The sequence below is a fragment of the Macaca mulatta genome, chromosome 13 (genome assembly GCF_049350105.2).
Source record: "Macaca mulatta isolate MMU2019108-1 chromosome 13, T2T-MMU8v2.0, whole genome shotgun sequence".
Lineage (NCBI taxonomy): Eukaryota > Metazoa > Chordata > Mammalia > Primates > Cercopithecidae > Macaca > Macaca mulatta.
Genome location: NC_133418.1, coordinates 48,765,363 through 48,789,703, shown reverse-complemented (window position 1 = coordinate 48,789,703; position 24,341 = coordinate 48,765,363). Strand labels below are relative to the sequence as shown.

The 24,341-nt window shown below is 38.5% G+C and overlaps 1 long non-coding RNA gene across 1 annotated transcript; it reads right to left on the bottom strand.

Moving 5' to 3' along the window:
• Positions 1 to 591: 591 nt before the first annotated feature.
• On the bottom strand, positions 592 to 23,436 carry LOC144333948 (uncharacterized). The gene is made up of 3 exons (XR_013403093.1): positions 23,303 to 23,436; positions 19,537 to 19,620; positions 592 to 1,683 (listed from the first exon to the last, which is right to left on the bottom strand). It is a non-coding gene; the product is annotated as an uncharacterized LOC144333948 (long non-coding RNA).
• Between the last annotated feature and the right edge of the window lie 905 nt (positions 23,437 to 24,341).

Sequence of the window (24,341 nt, the reverse complement as noted above, 5' to 3'; positions counted from 1 at the left end):
GAAATGGTTCCTCTTTGGAATTAAACAACAGTTCACATCAGATCAATGATGGATGAATTGTTTGTGGACATTGAATGTTCATAGATAAATTTCTAGCACAACTTCAGTGTTTTTTGGCAGATTTTGGGAAAGATACCCTTGTCTCAATTTAGCACTCATAAATATTTTGAAAGATAAAATGGTAAATATAAAATATAACTTTGGTACCTTAAAGATGATTGCAAATTCTTTGCTACATACGCTTCTATTAAGAAGTGGAATCAACTTGTCTTCCCCTTGAATCTGGGCTAAACTTTGTGATTTGCTTGATTAATAGGACATGATGGAAAGGCTATTCTGGAACTTCTGAGGCTGAGTTCAAGGCTCCAGAAACATGCATGAAAATGCTAGACTGGAAGGGGATCCTCCAGCCCCAGTTGCCTCAATGGATGTCATATGAATTGGACATCATCTACCCAGAAGAGCCACTCCTGAGTTCCTTAGCCACAAAACTGTGACCAAAGTAAAATGGTTGTTTCAAGCTGCTACAAGTTTGTGGTGGTTACCTATAGACAATAAATTGAAATTGGAACCAAATAAAATGCAAAAAAAAAAAAAGTATGCATAGATATTTAATGCACTGAATCAATCAGAATAAGTTCACAGTTTGTAGAAACTCATTTGTTTTAATGCTATCACTCACATCACTTAGGATCAAAGCACAAAACTTAGTTAAAACCCAGTTTGGAAATCCTTGTCCTTCAGAGAAGATCACAAGTGCAGCTGCAATCTTGACCGGAAATTGTGTGCTGAGCCAGGATATCTATCGGCGAGCTTTACACTCTTGTTACATTTAGATGTCACCCAAAATTGCAGTGGAGAGTTCCTAGTGAAGCATGACATAATCTCAGATATATTGGCCGAGCATAATGAAACACCAGAATTACAACCTGACTATTATTTAGCCTTTCTTTATCAAATCCATTGCAGTTTATGTACCTGTAGTCATATAGGTTGCATACTATACTGAAATTCCAACCCTCAGATTTTAAGGCACCTGTATGCTTTCCTCTAAGAACATATATTTAGTAATAAAAATTTTTCTACTTTGTAAATGAACATGAACAAAGAAATCCCTTAAAGGAGCATAAAAGAGGAATTAAATATTACACTATTCAAAACTCCAAATTTAATTGCGTTATTTCTTCTATTGTTTTGTACTTTTTGCTAAAACATAGAGCAAAGCCAATTTTAAACAGTCACTGAAAATGTATGTAACAATTAGTCTTCAATTTCCAATATGCAGTGCTGCTTTACTGTGCTTTAAATGAGCATAATCCTCCGTGTGACTTTTTGAAAGCATTTAACTGCTGCCTTGACTGGCTAGAGAAGAAACACCCACTTACTGGGCAAACAGGTCAAAAAAAGTAGATTTTTTTTTTTTCTTTTGCTCTACTCTAAGCAAAGAGAAAATACCAGGAAATAGCTAGGTCTCAAACCACCTATTATGCTTTGACAATTTAGTTATGGCTTTGAAAAATTTAGATTCCCAATCCCCCCACCCAATTTAGATCTCTGCTAGCAGAAGTTCCACCATCCTACAGCTCTCATCCATCTCAGCCCTCAAGTTCTTGCAGTTGAAGGATTTATGTCAGTTGGAAATGTTGCTCCTCTTTTGTCATTTGTCGGAAGGCTGTTTATTTCCTGTTGAGTAGGTAAGAAAAAATATCACTTATACAAAAAGATAATTATAGATTATAGACATTTAAACGTCTTCTGATACTGTATTGTTTGGGGGAAAATATGTGTTAGAATTAATAGGAGAACAAGGCACATTCTGAATGATAATCATAGACATGCCTTGGGAAATCACTGCGTGTGTGTGTGTGTGTGTGTGTGTGTGTGTGTGTATATTTGTGTGTGGGCATATGGATTCATTCCAGTTATCTATTGCTGTGTAACAAACTAGCCTTAAAACTTACTGGAGTAAAAATGTCATTTTATTATGCTCATTAATTTGTGGATCAGAAATTTGGGCAGCTTACAAGAGAGATGGCTTGTCTCTGTTCCAAAATTAGATGAGGGTAGCTGGAGGTAGCTGAGACAGCTCCATGAGGGCCATATAAATGGGTCCAAATTCTCTCCCTCGTAACTGATGCGACTGGAATGTCCAAGGCGGTATCCTCACTCGTGTATCCAACACCGATGCTAGGATAGCTGACATCACTCTGTCTCCATATGTCTTCTCCATGTAGCTACCTGGACTTCCTTGCAGTATGACAGCCGTAGAATGGCTGGACCTTTTATTTAACTATTGGCTCTTCTGAGAGCAAGCATCCAGAGAACCCAAACAGGAGCTGCAAGACTTTTAATGACCTTGTCTTGGAAGTCTCAAAACATCACTTTTGCAGCATTCTGTTGATCAACCAAGTAACCAAGGCGAGCCAGAGTTAAGGGGGAGGGGAGAATTTGATTGTGCCTCTAGGAGAGAAGTAGCAAACAAGTTGTAGCCATTTTAAATCTGCCATGATGGGTACATTGAAGAGGCAGTTTCAGTTGCATTGGGAAACCAATCATCACAATGTGGGGTAGCTGTAGAAGAGGGTGCAGTGGGGCTGACCTCTTCTTTCTCTCTTTGGCTGCTAGACCAGAGTTGGAGGCATGCCTCAGACATTGCATCAAGAGGACCTAGAAGTCATCGAACTCCATGGGATTCACTGGTAGGATACCAACTTGAAGAGGCAGAAACAAAAAAAAAAAACAGAATAAACTCTTGGACAGAATTGGTCCCTCGGGTTCACTAGGGACCAATTGACATAAGCCAATGACATAAGGCTGGGAAACGTTGGAAGAAAAAAGAAAAAAATCACATTTTAGCAGGCTTGAATTCAGAGATGTAAAAAATATTTTAAAAAGACATTTGAAAACATTTGATAAACCAAGTTGGCAAAGTAAGATAGATGGTCGTCATCATCTTCCAAAGTCCTTGTGTCTGTGTCATTTGTTCACATATCTAATTACTAGCCAGAAACCTTTATTTTCCTGAATATTGAACTTCTAATAGCAATTTATATTCAGTCACCAAGTTTTCGTTTTTTAGTGAGATCTTTAGTAAAACATATGGTATTTGAAAAGCACATAGAAAAGGGCACATCTAACACTGCATGTGTATATATTAGTGTGTGTATATATTTATATTTGTATATGTTTGTGTGTGTGCTGTAGGAATGCACATATATTTAAGACATTAATGCCAATACCAGTGTAGATACAGAACAAAAATTTCTGGATTTTTTTTTTAAATTCTCAGTTTTCTTTAACCTTTTTTCCCCACAGGCAATATATTATTGTAATAATTAAAATAATGTGGATTCCTGGTTAGGACTCCCCAGCTCCCAAACACCAAAGTTTCTTGTGAATACTTCCAGCCATTATTTGTTTAACCCAATCACTGCTTCTACTATTGAAGGAGACATCTAAATTTGTAAGCAAATAAACCATCGAAGTAACTCCTAAACACATATTTTTGTATTTGGCTGAACACAATCATAAAATTTCATTTGTAGTCTTCTTTTCAAAGGACAGAATCTTCATCCTCGATATTCTAACCCCAGTTTAAAGAAGAAAATTAAATTATATGAATATTTAGAGAAAATTTTATACTTGCAGAGTCCCTGATGTTAGCAATTCTCTGAAAATTTGGCTTTTACTTTGCCTGCTTTTTACATGGGTAGTATACAATTTTTCATAGTTTTCTTCTTTCCTCAGGTCCAGGGACACCTTCCTTCCTAAGCTGGGTTGGCGAGGGGTAATCCTAAAGCAATCATTAGGAGAGTCAGTGTTCTACAAATAAGTAAGGATATAGAATATTTTTGTTGCTTGATTTTATAAATTTTATGAGTCAAGTTCAAATCTCTAAAGTGGATACATATATCTTTTCTAATATGATGTTGTTCAATTTCACAGTAATTGACAACACCATTTCTTTGTGGTTAATCCTTTATGTTAAATCACCACCTTCCACAAGGCAATAGGTCTCTATGGCAACCCACAAGCTCCCACTGTGAGAACTGTATCTCACCCAGTATGGCCAGAGGATCATTTCGTTCCACTTGGCTTCAGAAAATTTTCTCATACAATTTCCTTGACCCCTTCATCGATGAAGATCCTCCACTCACACCGACCCTCTCACCCGTGGGCTCTCACCCTTGCTGGGACTTAACACTTTTTTTTTTTTTCTATAAAGAGATAAGGAAAAACATCAGTCTCAGCGCCATTTCAAAGTGTTTTTCTAACTCTATTTTTGTTTCCAGATTTGCATTCTATGTTCTTCTATTATTTATGCTAGGTCAAATGGATTGAATTTAGTTACTTTCTCATAGATTACTCTTTCCGGGGTGGAGTTTTAGGATGCTTCTATCCTTTTCGTGTTGCCTGGTTGTTAATTCTCAGAAGTGACTACTGGACTCAACTATTCGTATAGCTGGTGATAATTAAGATAGAAAGGTGTATAAATAGAGTCCAGAGCAGAAATCATCTCACCCAATTCCTAAGTCCACATTTATCATGGTGATGCCCTCAAGACTGCAGCTTCCGTGATGTTTACATAAGACTCCTGTTATTCAATTGCATATTAATGGTTCAGCAAATGTCGTGGATCATTTTAAAATTGCTTGCTACGTAATTTCTTAGTAGAGCATTTCCTTGAATTAAATCTATTGTATCTGGAGCAAAATGTAATTTTTCCTACTCCCTATGTTGGGGTTAGCAGTTGCCTGCACAATGCCAATTTCAACATACAAACTCATGCTCTTATAATAATGTTAGTATAGAACTAACAAATTCTATAATGATTTGCCTATTGGCTTAAGGGGTGCCAGAAACTATTTTAAAGTTTGTAGGTTGCCTAAGAATACCCTAAAGATGCTGCATCCTTATGGGAGTGTGGGGATATTTTTAAGGAGTTAATATGCATAAGAGCTAAGAACTCCTGAAACATAATGGGAACTCAAGAGATATTAACTACTACTATTATTATTATTGTTACAGCTATATCAGATTCTCTGATTGGTGCCAAAGGTGGTGGTTAATTTTCATCATCCTTTCGTGTAGCTGTTCATTTTTATTTTTGGTATGCAAATACTGAAACATATTTCTCAACAGGAGCCAAAACCCATCAAGCATACACAGACTTAGACTCAAATTTGCACTCTATCCCTTTGTCAGAACTGGCTGTATGAGAATACATTAAAATCCTGGAGAATAACATAATAGTATGGATAAATCATTAATTATTAAACAATATTTCTGTGTGGAAAGGTACATAGGAAAAGGAGAGAAAAAAATTAAATGTCACTTTGTATTCAGTGAGCTTAAGGACTCGCTCCTACTCTGAATTTCCTTATGCATTAGACAGAAAAACAGAGATTAAATATTCACTGAATTGAAGACAAATATTAGAGCTGCCAAATGAAATTTCATGGCATATTTGTGAATACGTTTAAGTTAGTAAGCCTTGATTCAGAAATATTTTGTGGGTATGCTATAAGAAGACTTTGAGGATCAGAAGCTCAAAATTTACTTCAAAAATTTAGGTAACTGAAATTGGACATCTATTAATCCCCTAATAATGTGTCAGACATCATATATATATATGTAGATACATATGATATATACATAATATTTGTTACAGAAAATTACATGTACACAAATAAAGGGCACCGTCACCTAATTTCCTTTCTTGAAGGCTTTAAAAAGTTTTATATTTATGAGGCAAAATCCCAGAAATGTTACATAACAAGTCCTGGACAAGCTCTCAGCTGTTTACAGCAGTAAGCACTGCTATAAATGACATCTCTAAAGCAATTCTGAATCCTGTGGCTCAAAGGGCAGAGAGCCCTGGAACATTTTCCAGACTTGAAGCTGGGTATTGCTTCACAAGGTATGCCTTCCTAATGAGAGTGTTCAACCTAAGCTTTTATGAAAATTGTTCCAATTAATAGTCTCATATGATGGATATGGGATTGTGGTTATGAATTTCCATTTCAGTTCACTTTGTGCAAGAGCAATCATCCTTAAAGGCTCATAATTTCTTTTAATTGGATATTTCATTACCAGGCAAGGGTACAGAGAGCAAAACTAATTTTCCTTGCCTTTTATTTAGCCCACTTTATTTGGGAGTAAGTACTTATGATATAGGCCTAAGAAGCAATCATTATTCCTGCTTCTGAAACTAATTTGCTGAACAATGGATTGCAAATTATTTTATGTTCTATGCCTCAGTTTCTCTTTTTGCAAAATGGATTGTTGACAGTTAAACTTCAAAAATAAAAATGGTACATTAAAGAGAACAAAATCTTCCCCATTTAGGTTCTAAATATATTGCCATTCTCATTAAGAAAACCTATGCACACTTCACTTCCTTTATCTCCCTTTCATGTTCAGGGCTGGCTGCACTTTTCTCAGCAAAGTTTAGGATGGTGGGAAAAGTAGCTGATTAGGATTAGATGATGTTCAAATTAGTACTGGTTCTCTCATTTACTTGGCCACACAATCTTGACACCATCATGTAACTGTTTTAAGACTTGACTTCCTCATTTGCCCTTGTGCCCTATTGGCTCTCACCACACATCAGGGAGTTGCTGTTTATTGTCTGCTACACCACCAAAGAAGCATTCCATCCCTAACAATATGTCCTTAAGGAGAAATTAGACCAACTCTGCCATGTGTCACATCAGTGCTTACCTTGGTCATTCACTGCCAGGACACAGGTCACTTCAGTCATCCATCATCATTCTGAACCTCATTCTGATGCTGTTCTTTACCTTCCCCCGTCCCTCTACTCTGTACTCCTAAATCTCTCCTCTACTCTCTTTGTGATTTGCAAGATCTCTCATCCTTTAGTTCAGCCATTTTCTACTGTCTATCCATACTCTCCTGAATTCATTTTTCTCCTTGCTCAGATCAAATTTCACTATTAGAATCATTCTCTTGCAACTAATCACAGTTTTATTGTATCCTTTCCCTTCTATTTCTTATTTTTCTTCTTATTTCTTGGGAAAAACTCAAACCTTGAATAAACATTACTTTCTCTATATATTCTTCATGTCAGCACTTGTGCAAATTAAACATTGCTGGGGAAAAATCACATGGTTAAGGCTTCACTCTAATCATCTCAATTCTCAATTTGGGAGTATCTATCTACTAAAACCTCCAAAAGCTCTTTTCTACTCTCACATTCAACTGGAGACCTTGCCTCAAACTTAGTGGAGAAAGTAGAAGTCATAAGAAGCAAACTCTCATATTTTCCCACCAGAAACCCTATAAACCTTCATAACATTACTTTTTTCTTTTCTTTACCCTCTTATCTTGTTTAAAGTCCATTCTTTCTCTTTTCTCTATGGGATCATTCTAATTTTTTTTTAACTGCTAAATTCAACAGACATGTTTCTTTCCTCACTTTGCTCCATCTTTTCTAGAATTCACAACAGTTAACCATATTCTCGTCGATTCACTCTCTTCTCTTAGCTTCAGTTACGACTCCGCCTTATGCTTTTCTTTCCATTTCACTGACTATTCTTTCCATGCTCCTTTGTTAGCTCGTCTTTTCCCAGTGATCTCCAGATGTGGAAGTGATTTAGAGTTCCATTCTGGTCCCTTTTCTTAAGTGATATTTTCTCACTAGGTGATTTTCCCCTTCCTTGCATTTATCTGTCATATTTGTGTTTATAAATTCAAAATGATCAGCAGAAATTTTAGGTTTACAGAGTCAGCTTTCTGCTTTTTCATCTCGACTTGAATGTCTTAGAGATATCTTTAATATAACAGGAACATTAAACTCTAAAAGTAAATCCACGAAACTAAACCCTTGTCTCTCATTTTCAACAGTGCTATAACTTTGTAATGTCTCTTCTTAATAAATGGCAATATCGTTTTCCCTGTTCTCAGATCAAAACCTAGGTACCATATATGTGAATCTAAGCCTTCAGTAAATCCATGTCACTGTCTTGCTGAAGAATTTCCATTGGCTTCCATTGCACTGAGATTCACTCAAACTGTTGAACATGGTCAATTAATGGATCAACACTATTTAGCTCTCCCACAGAATGTCACACCATTGTCTTCCCAGATCCAGTAATGCTCTAGGAATGATGATCTGTGTTTACTTCCTAGATCATGCTAAATTATTTCCTACCTCAGAACCCTGTCATGTTCTGTTGGCTTGGAATTTCTTCTGTCACTTATTTCGTAATTGTTTTTCCTTTTCCTTTGGATTTCAGCTTAAGCAAATCTCCTCAGAAGGGTGTTTCTAGCTGCCATATCTGAAATAAAATGTACTTTTCATCCCAATTCCATTATTCTCTGTCTCAGCAATTTATTTTTCCTCATGGAAAAATGATAACTTTTTTTTTTTTTGATTTTGAGATTGAGTTTTACTCTTGTTGCTCAGGTCGGAGTGCAGTGGTGCAATCTCAGCTCACTGCAACTTCCGCCTCCCAGGTTCCAGTGATTCTCCTGTCTCAGCCAACCAGGTAGCTGGGATTATAGGTGCATGCCACCACGCTCGGCCAATTTTTATATTTTTAGTAGAGATGGGGTTTCATCATATTGGGCAGCCTGGTCTCAAACTCCTGGCCTCAGGTGATCCACCCGCCTTGGCCTCCCAGAGTGCTGGGATTACAGGCATGAGCCACTGCGCCTGGCCAAAACGATTGTGCTATAGTGATTTATTGACCCTTTACCCTATCTTGCATATCATTTCCCCTCTAATATCTAAGCTTCCTGTGGCAGAAACATGTTTGTCTTGTTACTGTTTCTTCTTTGCTGCCTGGCTTATTTCTGGGCATATATTAGTCACTCTATAAATATTCATTAATGAATGAATTAAACAATAAATGAGGAAAGAGGCCTATATAAGGTGAACGTGAGGGTCAAATAAAATTATATAGGCCAATCACCTTAGAAAATATTAAGGTGTTAAAGCAAGGCATTTTTATTCCATTTTGTTCTTTAGTGTGTGATAAACCTGACTATTTCCATCCTCCTATCTTCCACGCCACCTTTCTGCCCTCATTCATAAATCTTCTTTCTATCTCATGCAGGAAGCCTGCACAGACCAGGTGGGTTGGGAGAAAATTCTCACCTCCCTCACATATTTATGCCTAGCAACTGTCTTTCCCATATGTCCAATTATATCTACATGATAAGAAAAGTAAAAATTATGTGAAAAAAACCCCCAAAACCTTAATTAACTCTAAAGGATAAATGTTGATTTTTTTCCTTTGTGTATATATGTCAGTGGAAGTGTGCTATACACGAGGTTGCAACATGGGGTTGGGTTAGTGTTAAGCTGGATGACCTTAAAGACTCCATTCACTCTGTGATCTTTGTTCTTTTAGGATTATGTAGGTTGCAGGCTTAGACAGAAGACAGGCTTAAATGTTCAATAAGGGAAGCCTTTTCTTCCTTGTTTAATAGGTTAACTTAAACCAGCATATCCTGCTTGTGATGTCCTTCAGTTTACGTGTTGGTTAAAATCATGTCATCGTTTTTCCCCTTCATGTGGATAATTTTTTTTTACCATTAGCATACCACACACAAGGTACCCTGTAAACCAGATCTTAACTATTCAGCTTTTCATTTTTTTTTAAACCTCTGTCCCGTCTTTTCCAAACTACTCTGAAGACATTGCAAAATTTATGGTTTACTATTAACCTCGTGTTCTCTCATTTCTCTATCACTTTGTTCATTTCATGGCTTTTTTTCTGAAAGCTGTTAACCCTTTGGTTTTTTTACTCTAGAAAGCATCCATCCATTTTTCAAAAATCACAAATTTGACCTCCCCTATGAATATTTATTTAACCTCTCTAGAAAGAGTTAGGCATGTCTCTCTTGAGGTGTCATGTCTTCAGGATATTTTTTAGGAATATCCATACCCATACTTATATTTATATTTGTCACTCCCATCCTATTCTGTGTGAATTATACTCTCTGAAGTATACAGTGCACAGTCTTGTTGGCAAAATGTGGTGGCTGTATCAATTTTTATGTTTCTAAACATATTACATCTCTAACCTTACATCACAGCCTTTAATCTTAAATACGATTTTGAACTTTTCAGTGCATACTTAATTACATTTTGGTTTGATTACACCCTCCCTCTGTACATACTACTTTCCTTATCATTGTAAGGAGCGCTACCGTTTCCCTTGCCGCCATTTAAGTGTGGTGGAATTTTTAAAGCAATATACCTGTTATTTACTCATTTCTGTTTCTATCTCCCAGTTGGTTATAAATTTGAGAGTAGAAGACAACTGCTACTTATATGCCCTTTTCAAATCTCAGGACTAATCTATAAAGCTCAGTTTTGCTTTGAGACACAGAAATTATTGTATTTTATTTCTTATAATTTCAACTTCATTTTAGATTTAGTCAGAATAGTAGCCATTCTGACTGGTGTGAGATAATATCTCATTGTGGTTTTGATTTGCATTTTTCTGATGATTAATGATGACCTTTTTTCATGTTTGTTTCTCATGTTTGTTGACTGCTTGTATGTCTTCTTTTGAGAAGTGTCTGTTCATGTCTTAATTCATTTTTTAATAAGGTTATTTGTTTTAGTTTGGGTTCTTTATAGATCTTGGATATTAGTCTATTGTCAGATGCATAGGTTATGAATATTTTCTCTTATTCTGTAAGTTGTTGATAGTTTCTTTTGCTGTGCAGAAGCTGTTTCACTTAATTAGGTTGCGCTTGCCAATTTTTGTTTTTGTTGCAATTGGTTTTGAGGACTTAAGTCATAAATTCTTTTCCAAGGCCAATGTCCAGAATGGTGTTTCCTAGGTTTTCTTCTAGGATTCTTAAAGTTTGAGGTCTTACATTTAATCTTTAATCCATCTTGAGTTAATTTTTGTGTATGGTGAAAGGTAGGAGTCCACTTTCATATTTCTGCATATAGCTAGACAGCTATCCCAGCACCACTTATTGAATAGGAAGTCTTGTCCCCATTGCTTATTTTTGTTGACTTTGTCAAAGATCAGATGGTTGTAGAAATGCAGTTTATTTCTGGGTTCTCTAACCTGTTCCCTTAATCTGTGTATCTGTTGTTGTATCAGTACCATGCTGTTTTGGTTACAGTAGCTTTATGCTATTGTGTTAAGTGGGTAATATATGCCTCTGGCTTTGTTCTTTTTTGCTTAGGATTGCTTTGGCAATTTGGGCTCATTTTTGGTTCCATAGGAATTTTATAATAGTTTTTTCTAATTCTGTGAACAATGATGCTGGTAGTTTGATAGGAATAGTGTTGAATCTGTAGATGACTTTGGGCAGTATGGCCTTTTTAATCATGTTGATTCTTCCAATCCATGAGCATGGAATATTTTTCCATTTGTTTATGTCATCTATGATTTTTTTCAGTGTTGTTTTGTAGTTTTCCTTGTAGGGGCCTTTTAACTCCTTGGTTAGATATATTCCCAGGTATTATTATTATTTTTGGTGTGGCTACTGTAAATGGGATTATATTCTTGATTTGGCCTTTAGCTTGAATGTTGTTGGTGTATAGAAATGCTACTGAGTTTTGTACATTGATTTTGTATACTGAAACTTTACTGAAATCATTTATCACTTCCAGGAGCCTTTGAAGGAGTCTTTAGGATTTTCTTTGTATAGAATCATATCATCAGTGAAGAGAGATTGACAAGCATTGCTTTTAATGGTCAAAGACTCAAGAATAAAATTCAGGGCAGCCAGAGTTAAAATGTGGCAATTTTGCTAATAAAAATGTTTCATTTTTGCCTGTTATAAAGTCTCAAATCATTTTAGTTCAGGTTAGTCTGCAGTGGTCCAATTCTATTGCTTTTTCTCACTGAAATGTCATCTATAATTTAAAGGAATAAGCAAAGAATTAAAATAGAGTAAAGTAAGTCTAGATCTTGTGATCAAGATTTGAGGAGCATTTGTAGTTTCTTAAAAATTATGTCACTTCTATTTAAAAGCAACAGGGTCCCTCTATAAATTCAGAAATCAGTACTTTCTTGTTTTTGCTTATTTGAAAACCCTATTTAATGATAATTGCTCTTCTGTTGGTTTCTGTTATTTAAAAGCTAAAAAGAAAAAATACTTCCCTTAAGAAATTTGTCTGCATTTAGCACTGTTGATTGACTAGAGGGTAATGTTCATGAAGCCAAAATCACAGCTTTGATGCAAATATCCACCAGAACCTTTGCTCTGGTAAATGGCCTCCATTACACTTTTAACCCCAGAAAGTTGTCTTATGATTATGGACCAATTACCTCAAGAAACTCTTAGATGGAATCAGAATATATGGATGAAAGATCTACTGCCACTAACATAAAAACAACTTATGGTTTACTTTATTTATCAAAAAATTAGGTGAACTTCACCAGTCTCATAGCATTAAGTATAATTTTTATGATGTTGACAGTGCTTTAATTTATATTTCTTCTCTTGATTCCAATTTCTTTCGGGGTTTTTTTTTTTTTTTTTTTTTTTTTGAGACGGAGTCTCACTCTGTCGCCCAGGCTGGAGTGCAGTGGCCGGATCTCAGCTCACTGCAAGCTCTGCCTCCGGGGTTCACGCCATTCTCCTGCCTCAGCCTCCCGAGTAGCTGGGACTACAGGCGCCCGCCGCCTCGCCCGGCTAGTTTTTTTTTTTTTTTTGTATTTTTTAGTAGAGACGGGGTTTCACCGGGTTAGCCAGGATGGTCTCTATCTCCTGACCTGTGATCCGCCCGTCTCGGCCTCCCAAAGTGCTGGGATTACAGTCTTGATTCCAGTTTCAACTCATGTAACTCTTTTTGTCTTCATTGGATATCTCTTTAGCGTTTCATATTTATAATGACCAACAAACAAAACAAATGAAACCGTCAAATTAAAAATAAAAACCTTCCTGCTTTCACTTCCTACCCAACTTGTTTTTTCCTCAAGGCTTCTCCATTTCAGTGAAGTACATTAGCATCTACCCATTTGTTCAAGCTCTAAACCTAGGAGTCATTTTCAGTTTCTCTCTACTCTCCTCCTTCAATCTATCTGATATGCTTTAGTTCTGTGTCACCCCAAATTCATCTCGAATTGCTACATGTCAAGGGAGGCACCTGGTGGGAAGTGACTGGATCATGGGAGTGTATTTCCCTTTTGCTGTTCTCATGACAGTGAGTGAGTTCTCACAAGATCTGGTTGTTTGATAAATGTCTGGTGCTTCCCCCCTTCTCTCTCTCTCTCTCTCTCTCCTGCCGCCATGTAAGACATGCCTTGTCTTCCACCATGATTTCTACCATGATTGTAAGTTTTCTGAGGCATCCCTAGTCATGTGGAACTGTGAGTCAGTTAAACACCTTTTGCTTATAAATTACCCAGCCTCAGGTAGTATCTTTATAATACTGTGAAAACAGAGTAATACAGAGAATTGGTATTGGAATAGTGGGGCACTGCTATAAAAGATACCTAAAAATGTGGACGCAGCTTTGGAACTGGGTAACAGGCAGAGGTTAAAACAGTTTGGAGGGCTTAGAAGACGACAGGAAGACGTGGAAAAGTTTGGAGCTTCCTAGAGACTTGTTGAATGGTTTTGACCAAAATCCTGATTCATATTGGCAATGAAGTCCAGGCTGAGGTGGTCTCAGATGAAGATGAGAAACTTATTGAAAATTGGAGCAATGATGACTTTTGTTATGCTTTAGCAAATAAACTGGCAGCATTTTGCCCCTGCACTAGAAACCTGTGGAACGTTGAACTTGAGAGAGATAATTTAGGGTATCTGGTGGAAGAAATTTGTAAGTAGGAAAACATTTGAGAGATGACCTTGCTTTTCCTGAAAGTGTTCAGTTATATGCATTCACAAAGACATGGTTTGAAATTGGAACTTATGTATACAAGAGAAGTAGAGCATAAAGGTTTGGAAAATTTGCAGTCTGATCATGTGGTAATACAGAAAAACCTATTTTCTGGGGAGGAATTCAAGCCAGCTGCAGAAATATGCATAAGAGATGCTGAATGTTAATAGCCAAAATAATGGGGAAAATGTCTCCAGGGCATGTCATGTCAGAGACCTGCATGACAGCCCCTCCCATCGCAGGCCTGGAGGCTTAAAAGAGAAGAATGGTTTTGGGGGCAAGGTCCTGGGCTCTGCTGCTCTGTGCAGCCTCATGACTTGATGCCCTGTGTTCCAGCTGCTCTAGCTCCTGCTGTGGCTAAAAGGGGACAACTTGGAACTTGGGCCATTGCTTCAGAGTATGCAAGTCTCAAGCTTTGTCAGGTTCCACATGGTGTTGGGCCTGCAGGTGTGCAGAAGGCAAGAATTGAGGTTTAGAAACCACTGCCTAAATTTCAGAGGATGTATAAAAATGCCTGGATGTCCAGGCAGAAGTCTGCTGCAGGGGCAGAGCCCTCATGATGAACCTCTGTTAGGGCAGTGTGGAAGGGAAATGTTAGACTGGAGCCCCCACACCGAATCCACACTTTGGCACTGCCTAATGGAGCTGTGTGAAGTGGACCACCATCCTTCAGACCCCAGATCCACTGACAGCTTGCACTGTGTGCCCGGAAAGGTTGCAGCACCCAATGCCAGCCCATGAAAGCAGCTGTGGGGCTATAGGGGTGGAGTTGCCCAGGGCCTTGGGAGCCCACCTCTTCCATTAGCATGGCCTGGATGTGAGACATGGAATTAAAGAAGTTATTGGAGCTTTAAGATTTAATGACTGCCTGGCTGGGGTTTCAGATATTCACGGGGTCTTTGGCTCCTTTGTTTTGGTCAATTTCTCCCTGTTGTAACAGGAACTTTTTACACAATGCCTGTGCCCCCTTTGTATCTTGGAAGTAGCTAACTTGTTTTTTATTTTACGTGCTCATAGGCTGAAGGGACTTGCCTTGTCTCAGATGACACTTTGGATGTTGACTTTTGGGTTAACATCCCAAAAGTCATCATTTTTGGGTTGATATTTGGGTTATCATTAATGCTGGAATGAGTTAAGACTTTGGGGGACTATTGGGAAGGCATGATTGGTTTTGAAATGTGAAAAGGACTTGAGATTTTGGGGGGCCACAGGCAGAATGATATGGTGTGACTCTGTGTTCCCACTCAAGTCTCATCTCAAATTGTAATTCCCTCATGTTGAGGGAGGAACTTGGTGAGAGGTGACTGGATCATAGGGTCAGAGTCCCCCTTGCTGTTCTCATGATAGTTAGTGAGTTCTGACAAGATCTAGTTGCTTGATTAGTGTCTGACACTTCCCCCTACTCTCTCTCTCTCTCTCTCTCCTGTTGCCCTGTAAGATGTGCGTTGCTTCCCCTTCACCTTCATTATGATTGTAAGTTTTCTGAGGCCTCCCCAGCCATGCAGAAATGTGAATCAATTAAACCTATTAAACCTCTTTTGTTTATAAATTACCCAGTCTCAGGTAGTATCTTTATAGCAGTGTGAAGATGAATGAATACAGGTAGTTCTGTTTTCTATCCCCATAATTACACTGACTTGCCTCTGAATCTCCATTGCTATCACCTAGCCCAAGCCACCTAAATTATTGCTGTAGACCCCCAACTGGCCACCTGCTCTCACGTTTGTCTCTATTCAATCTGTTTTCTACAGAGAAGTCAAGGAATTAAAAAGTAATAATGCAACTTTGTAGTATAAAACTTTCTTCTTCCTCCTCCTCTCCTTCTCCTTCTCCTCCTTCTCCTTCTTCTTCTCCTCCTCCTCCTCTTCCTCCTCCTCCTCCTCATCCTTCTCTTCCTCCTCCTTCTCCTTGTCCTTCTTCCTCTTCTTTTTGAGACAGGGTCTTGCTCTGTCACTCAGGCTGCAGTGCAACAATCATAGCTCACTGCAATCTCAAACTCATGGGCTCAAGTAATCCTCCCACTTTCAGCCTTCTGAGTAACTAGGATTACAGATGTTCACCACCACACATGACTCATTTTAAAAATTATGGTAGAAATGGGGGTCTTGCTGTGTTGCTCAGGTTGATTTCAAACACCTGGCATCAAGATATCCTTCTGCCTCAGTCTCCCAAAGTGCTGGTTTGAGCCACACACACCCAGCCATAGATAGCTCTTTGGTGACTTCTCTTTGCACTTAGGATACAATCCAAACTCTAATGATTGTCTGCAAAACCCTAACTGTCTGGTCTCTGCCTACTTTTGTGACTCAGCTTACGGCTCTCTCTCCCTTGCTCAATGCTTTCTATATGCACCAGCCATGTTTCTGTTTCTCACACCCACCAGCTCTTTTCCATCACAGGCCTTGTATCTCCTATTTCTTTTGCTTTAACTTCACTGTCCCCAGATTTGATTTCCCCATTCCAGGTTTCTCATCATTTAGGATTAAGTTCAATGTCACCTCCTAAGTGAGATATTCCTCTGAAGGCCAGATCTATATTAGCTATCATATTTCTCAGTCAACTCTCTATTATGTCACTCTATTTTATGGTCATCATTAGAACATATTCTTATCTGAGATTATTTTATTTATTTGTTTACTCATTTATTTTCTGACCCCTTCAATGAGACTGTAAGCCTCATGAGAGCAGAGACTTTATGTGACTTATTAATATTCACATTTCTGCTGTATATCGAGAATTCAGAGTAATAGTCAAAATCGAATGGACCATTAGTGAATATTTGATGAATAAATGAATATTGACTTGCTGCAGGAAAAAAATAGATCATCAATGACTGGTACATTGCTTTATTAATAGTTCCCTTTACATCTTCGACTATTAAGATTTTGAGGCTCCAGAACTGAGTCCTTTGAGTAAGGACGATGAGAAAAATTAATATTTTTTGAGAAGATAGATGGTCCAAAATAAGCTAAGCATAGTTTCTTATAACTTCTATGAGAAATGTCAGCTGAAATAAATATAATTGGAATAATAAGTAATAATAAATATTGTCATAAAATTGTAAGAGACATGCAGAAAGTATAAGAACAGGAAAAATAGGCTAGGCGCGGTGGCTCAAGCCTGTAATCCCAGCACTTTGGGAGGCCGAGACGGGCGGATCACGAGGTCAGGAGATCGAGACCATCCTGGCTAACACGGTGAAACCCCGTCTCTACTAAAAAATACAAAAAACTAGCCGGGCGAGGTGGCGGGCGCCTGTAGTCCCAGCTACTCGGGAGGCTGAGGCAGGAGAATGGCGTAAACCCGGGAGGCGGAGCTTGCAGTGAGCCGAGATCGCGCCACTGCACTCCAGCCTGGGTGACAGAGCCAGACTCCGTCTCAAAAAAAAAAAAAAAAAAAAAAGAACAGGAAAAATATAAAAAAGCTTAACAATAGATGTGAGGTTAAGTGAGACTTAAATAGAAAAAGAATTAGTTATTAGAAGATTGTGTGTATTTGTCAGTTTTGAATGGTGGAGAAAAGAGTTTATGGCTATGCCTCTTTGCAGAGGAATATGAGCAGCAGACAACAGTATCACTGCTTCTGAGAAACCAATGCCTTGGTGATGTTTATTTTCTCTAACTTCTTTTGGAATATTTGACTAAAATATGTGCTTTCTTATTCTAATTGTCTGTTCTGTGGTTTGTAACTCCAAGAGCACCCCAAATGCAAAAACCACACCTTATGCTTGCCTTTGCATCCATTTATCAGCACGTTCAATGCTAGGCACGTGATAGGTGCCATCTTTCTCATGAGGAAGCACTCAAATGTCCTGTGGTGGTGAAAGTACAGGCATGGTATCATGACATCTGTGTTCTGCTACTCTTGCTTCTGCAGCACTCAGCATTGTAACCCCTCCAAGTTTTTCTTTTTGCACCAGTTTTTATACACAAGTTTGAACTATTTAGTAGCTACAGAATCTTTTTTACCTTCAATGAAATTGTAAGGATAAACTTGAATCTAAAACAGAAAGTGGCTTAGCTTGGCTGCAGAACCTCTTAATATCCTAAGTAACACTCTCCAATGGCAGGTCTTCAAATTTCTCCAAAGTCTTACAGTAAGAATTCTATATGTAGCAGGCTTTCAAGTGGAACTTTTCCTATTTGACGATTGCAGCTAAGGCATTGTTCAGTAAGGGATTAACCTTGCCCAACAAAAGATTTGGCCGTTGCCTCCAGCTCCTTAGAGGTAAACTCTAAGCTCTTGGGATATCCTGCCTGGTATGAGTGTCTTGATTTACAGGGCCATTTGTCATGCCAGATAGTCTATGCTAGCAATGTGATTTATGCTGGGAATGAGGATACCAGGTTTACCTCTGCAAGGGCTGGAGACTCAGGTCAGCTGTGCCTGCTTGACCAATGCCCAATAAAAACTTTGGACTTCAAGGCTTTGGTAAACTTCCTTGGTTGACAGTAGTCTGTGTATATTGCCACACACCATTGCTGGGAGAAGTAAGCACTATCAGCACAGCTCAGTAGAAGAGAACAACTGAAAGCTTGTGCCTGGAACTCTCCTGGACCCTGCTCTCTAGGCCTTTTCCTGTTTCTAATGTCATTCTGTATCTTTTTGCTGTAATAAACCAAAACCATGAGTACAACAGCTTTGCTGAGTTCTGTGAGTCCCGCTAGTGAATTACTGAGTCTGAGGGTGGTCTTGGGGACCTCCTGTACTGTAGGCACAAAGCCCCAAACAAAAGGCACTAATACTGCCCTGCCAATCTGCCAGATACTTCCTTTGTAGGACTTACTGAGAGGTGAGGAGTGTGTCCAGTACCATTAACCACCACCCTGCCACCCCTCCCCAGGCCACACAAGGAGAAGACTGAGAGTTGGGGGATGTGAGGTTGTGTAGAAGTGAGGAGGCATTGCCCGTATATGGACTACAGTCCTGTAGTGAAAGACCTCTCTATTCTCTAAAGCAAATGAAGGGGTTTCCAAGAGAAGTATGCATGAATGTTTAGGGTGCTGCCAGATACAGAGATTGGCAACAACCTCTAACCAATTGCTTCTGCATAAATGGTCTACACCTACTCAGTGCTGCCTCAGCAACAGTTAGGTGGTGAGGAGGGTGAGAAGACTCTTTATAGAGCCTGACATGAGCATCCTTAAAGTTTGGTGGTAAACATGAGCATAGAGATGGATGCTGATATCTACTCCTTACCTAAATGGCTCTGAAGGAACCTGTACTGAATAGCTCATAGGGAAGGGTTTAACAAGCTGGTGGCGTACTGTGCCCAGTCCCTGTGGCTCTCAAAGGATGGAGCAGAGGACTCTAGTGTTTCCAGAGAGCCCACATGAAGGAGTAAGGAGGTTACAGAAGGGCCCTGGGCCATAGGACAGTCTGGATGGATGCTCAGGAAAGCAGTGGTTTCCTCAAACCCTGAGATTTATGGGTACATGCTTTTGGCAGGGCTGACAGAAGATGTAGTGTCTCTTCTCTGAAAATATTCTCAAAGAAATGGGAAGCTGGAGTGATACTGAACATTACCCTAAGAAAACATTTGCATCCATATGGAGCCCACCACCTTGGGCCCCCGGCAGGAGATGGAAATCGATGTAACCAGCGGAAACCACCATCCTGCACCATCATATGGCCAATTATACAAGCCCACCCTGTTTATCTTATTTTCTCTCAGTGCCCATTTCTAATAACAGTGGGAAATGGCTTACGTGATGAAGTGGAGGTTCACTGTGGGCAGTCGCGTCCTCTTTCCCACCTCATATGCCTACTTTGCACTGGGGGTTAAGAAGGACCTTGGAACAAAGAGGGGACCAAAGTTTTCAGCTGAACCAAACAAATTCAGTAACTGCATATAATTGGAAATATATGAAATCCAAGCTGTCATTTAAAAAACAGAGAGATAAACCAGCATAAAATTAATGAATATTGTGACAAAATTTATATTTATGTTCTCCAAGATGGAGACTTCTAAATAAATCCAGAATATTTGGCCTCTCTTCTTCCTTTTATCACTTTTCTTCTTTCTCCTTGCCTTTCTTCCTATCCTTCTCTTTTATTATTTATGCTGTCTGTCTATCCATCTACCGTCCATATATCAATCATCTGTCTCCCAGATCCCTGCTTCTAAAGGTGAGATGTGGCAAAACACATCATACAAGAATTTGCTAGTGATTGAATGAATGAACTGTGTCATTATTTGTGTAGATATTAGGTCAGTACAAAAGTAACAATTGGGCTTTGCCATTGAAAGTAATACATTTTTTTCTTTTTAAGAAAGTTTTTTTTATTTCCATAGGTTTTTGGGAAACAGGCAATATTCAGTTACGTGAGTAAGTTCTTTTTTTTTTTTTTTTTTTTTTTTTTTTTTTTTTTTTTTTTTCGAGATAGAGTTTTGCTCTTATTGCCCAAGCTGGAGTGCAATAGCGTGATCTCCGTTCACTGCAACCTCCACCTTCCGGGTTCAAGTGATTCTCCTACCTCAGCCTCCCGAGTAGCTGGGATTACAGGCATACACCACCATACCTGGCTAATTTATTGTTTTTTTTTTTTTTAGTAGAGACAGGGTTTCTCCATATTAGTTAGGCTGATCTTGAACTCCCAACCTCAGGTGATCCGCCTGCCTCGGCCTCCCAAAGTTCTGGGATTGCATGCGTGAGCCACCGCACCTGGCCATGAGTAAGTTCTTTAGTGGTGATTTGTGAGATTTTAGTGCACCTATCACCTGAGCAGTGTACACTGAACCAAATTTGTAGTATCTTATTCCTTACCCCTTTTCCTCCCTTTCCCCCTGAGTCCTTAAAGTTCATTGTGTCATTCTTATGCCTTTGCATCCTCATAGCTTAGCTCCGACTTATGAATGAGAACATATGATGTTTGGTTTTCCATTCCTGAGTTACTTCACTTTGAATAATAGTCTCCAATCCCATCCAGGTTGCTGTGAATGCCATTGGATTCCATGACCAAGAACCCAAAAGCAAATGCAATAAAAACAAAGGCAAATGGTAGGACTTAATTAAACTAAAGAACTTTTGCATGGCAAAAGGACAGTCAGCAGAGTAAACAGACAATCCAGGAGTGGGAGAAAATCTTCACAATCTATACATCTGATTAAGGACTAATATCCATAATCTACAATGAACTCAAACAAATTAGCAAGAAAAAAATAAACAGTCCCATCAAAAAGTGGGCTAAGAACACGAATGCACAAAAGTAATATTTCTTGATGGGCAAAAGTACAAATGACTATACACTATTCTCATTACATTACTTTGTAAAAGGCATACTTAATGTTCAAGGGCACAGATGATTCTTTGGATGGCTTAGTCTCAAATATCCTGTTGTTAAGGTTGCAGAATAGATCTGACATCAGGATGGATATTTTCAGTATTTCTTCAGTAATGATATTCAGCGTGAAAGTTTAGCAAGTGTATACTCTCAATGAGATAGCCCAGACAGGTGGCTAGGGCCATGGGTAAAGAACTTTCTGTTTGGGTAAAAATGGCATTTCAGAGGTCGTTTGTAATGCCATGATCCACATGGAATCAAGTTCTGGAAAGATTATACATACCTTAGGAGGTACTCTTCCATATACCTTAAAATGGTATACTTCATGTCTTCAACTTTTAAACAAGTTTCACTCATTAATAAATCACATTGCATTGAAATTCTGTTTCTTCATCCCTTAAATGACATTTGTCAAATGTAAACCATTGAGCTTTTTAGGGTCTCATTTTTTCTGTTTTTTTTTTTCTTTTTTTTTTAATCAAATATTGGGGTTAAGTCAGATTATTTATCAGAACTTTCAAGTTCTAAACTCTGTAATTTTTCAAAACGGGTAGGTATGGGGGCAGCAGGAATGTTTAGCTTCTGGACCAGCCCCGATAAGAGCCTGTAATATCAGTAAGACACCAGCTTAGCTGCAGCAGAGTCCAAAAACTCCCAGGCTGGGTGGTTTGCTTCTAAGTTTTGGTCACCAATTGTCAAACAAGAAATCACAGAAAAACTATCTCATCATCTTCACAGTTGGAGAGAATTATTGTACTACCTAAATTAGGCCAAGGACTGAGCCACAGTGGGGACTGAACTGCCTCTTTAAAAGCTGCAGTCTCTCCAAGTCAGGGTAAAGGGCATTATCAGAAGAAACCCACATCAAGGCTAATGAGGACTTTACTGAAAGCAGCCATGGGAACACTTTAGAAAAACTACCTTCCTGCTAGTGCCTGAATTTAAACTCTGCCATTCTCGAACAAAATACTTTACTTGTGTCTCCTACCTGCCACCAACCCACTAACTTAATTCAGAGGAAAGGAGAATCGGTGCTGGCTGTGTTGTCCCACCCTTCTCTCCCCTTTCACCTTCAGGACAGCATGGCAGGACTTAACTGCAGACCAGTGTTTTCACTAGAAGGAACGAGCTGCCTGTAGATGTGTCCTTACAACTCCATTGTGCTCTGAACAGCTTCTTGCTGACCACTGCCTCAATATCAGTGATTCCACCTTAGACCATAAGCTCCATGAGGGTAAGAATCAAGTACTTGTTTTGTTTTGTTTTTGTTACCGTATGGACTCAGTGACTAGCACAGGCTGTGACACTTCACTGAAACCTGATTCATGTTTTTTTTTTTTTTGGGTGAAATAACGGTCTTCTATATGAATTGTCAGGAAGCATTGTGCTAATCTAGGTTTTCCATGTACCATTCTTGATAGGGGGGCCTATACTCTAGGACAGGGTGCAACAAGAATTTTCTGTAAAGAGCTGGACGATAAATATTTTCAGCTCTGTGGGTCACATGGTCTCTGTTGCAACTACTCAACTCTGCCATTTTAGTGTGAAAGCAGCCATAAGACAATATATAAATGAAGGAGTGTCACTGTGTTCTGATAAAACTTTATTTACAAAACCAGGAGGCAGGCTAGTTTTAGCCCATGGGCTAATGGTTACAGTTTCCTGTTTTAGGTATAACAAAGGGCATGAAAATAACTTGGTTGAAATATGTAAGAGACATATAGGTATAGTCTTATTTCATCACCATTCTGAGGAAGTATTCAGGTCCCATATAAGGCTTCCCTCAAGCCAGACATGCAAGACTTTCATATCATAATCAAGATGACAAGATGATCAATTAATCAGTCAGCCGTATACTGATTACTTACAAGTACTCAGTCCCCATGTTTTGTCACACTTTGGCAAAAAGTTGTTAGACTCTATATCAAAGTGCTGAGAAACAAATCATGTCTTATGAAAATTTTCATTTCAATTGTGGGGAAAAACAATATTTAAAAGGAATTTATAAGAAACCAAATTAAGAGTCTGTCAAACATGTTTTACAACTGTGAGGTTCAGTTCATAAAATCTTTTTTAAATTAATTTTTTTCCTGCCAAAAGAGGTATGAAAAATCTCCAAATGAGTCAAATATTATACTATTCCTGAATCTGAAATAAAAATAGGTTAACATAGTGAAATTTTAAGCTTACCTGGATCTTGCAGATTCACCTTAATATCCTAGCAGTTTTCAACTTCCATTCAGGAGGTAATATTACAGCTTGACAAGGTGTGTGAGAAGGAGGAGAAAGAAGTAAGAATTTCAAAGGGAAACTCAAGGAGTTCTGTCTCAGAGGATACTTGCTTCACTTCTTTTTTATTTTTTAATAAGGTTTATGTTTTAGAGCAGTTGTTTACAGCATAACTGAACAGAAGATACAGAGATTTCCCTTCCATATTTCTCCTGCCCTCCAACATGCACAGCCTCTCCTATTGTCCACATCCCCGACCAGAGTGGTACATTTATTACAACTGATGAACCTACACTGACACATTGTTATTACCCAAAGTCCACAGTTTACATTAGGGTCCACTCTTGGTGTTGGTACATTCTGTGCGTTTGGACAAATATATAATGGCATATGCGCCTTTATAATATCAAAGTAGTTTCACTGCCCTAAAAATCGTACATGGTCTGCTTTCACTTCCTCCTTGTTGCCATTGCCAGAAAGAAGAGGGAACTATCAAGGAAAGATAGTGCTCTTACATGTCTTTACTGCTCCAGGTCACCAGATAGAATTAGCAGCAGTCTGTACTTACTTTGTAAGGAAAGAATTATGTCTATACAATAATTAAGAAAGGGAGACACTTTATTTGAAATCATCTTCATTTTCTTGGCTGTTACTGACAACTTTCTATAAAGCTTCTTTAATGAGTACTCAGAATATGATAAAAAAGAATTACTGAATAGCTGTAATGTGCATGGAATCATGACGTCATTGGTTCCTCGCTTTGCAAACTACAGCCTGGAAACTTTAACATAATAGTTATTATTTGGAAGGCAGCATATATTCTTGTAAGAGTCAGAATAGTAGCTACACATTTATCTGCAGAAAATAAATATACATGGTGTATTAGGAAAGATTCTTAGTTGTAAGCTATAAACACCATCCCTAGGTAATAAGAACAAATAAATTTGTTGGAAGGATATTGGCAGGTTTACAGAGGCCCTGGGTACTTGAAAAAGGAGGC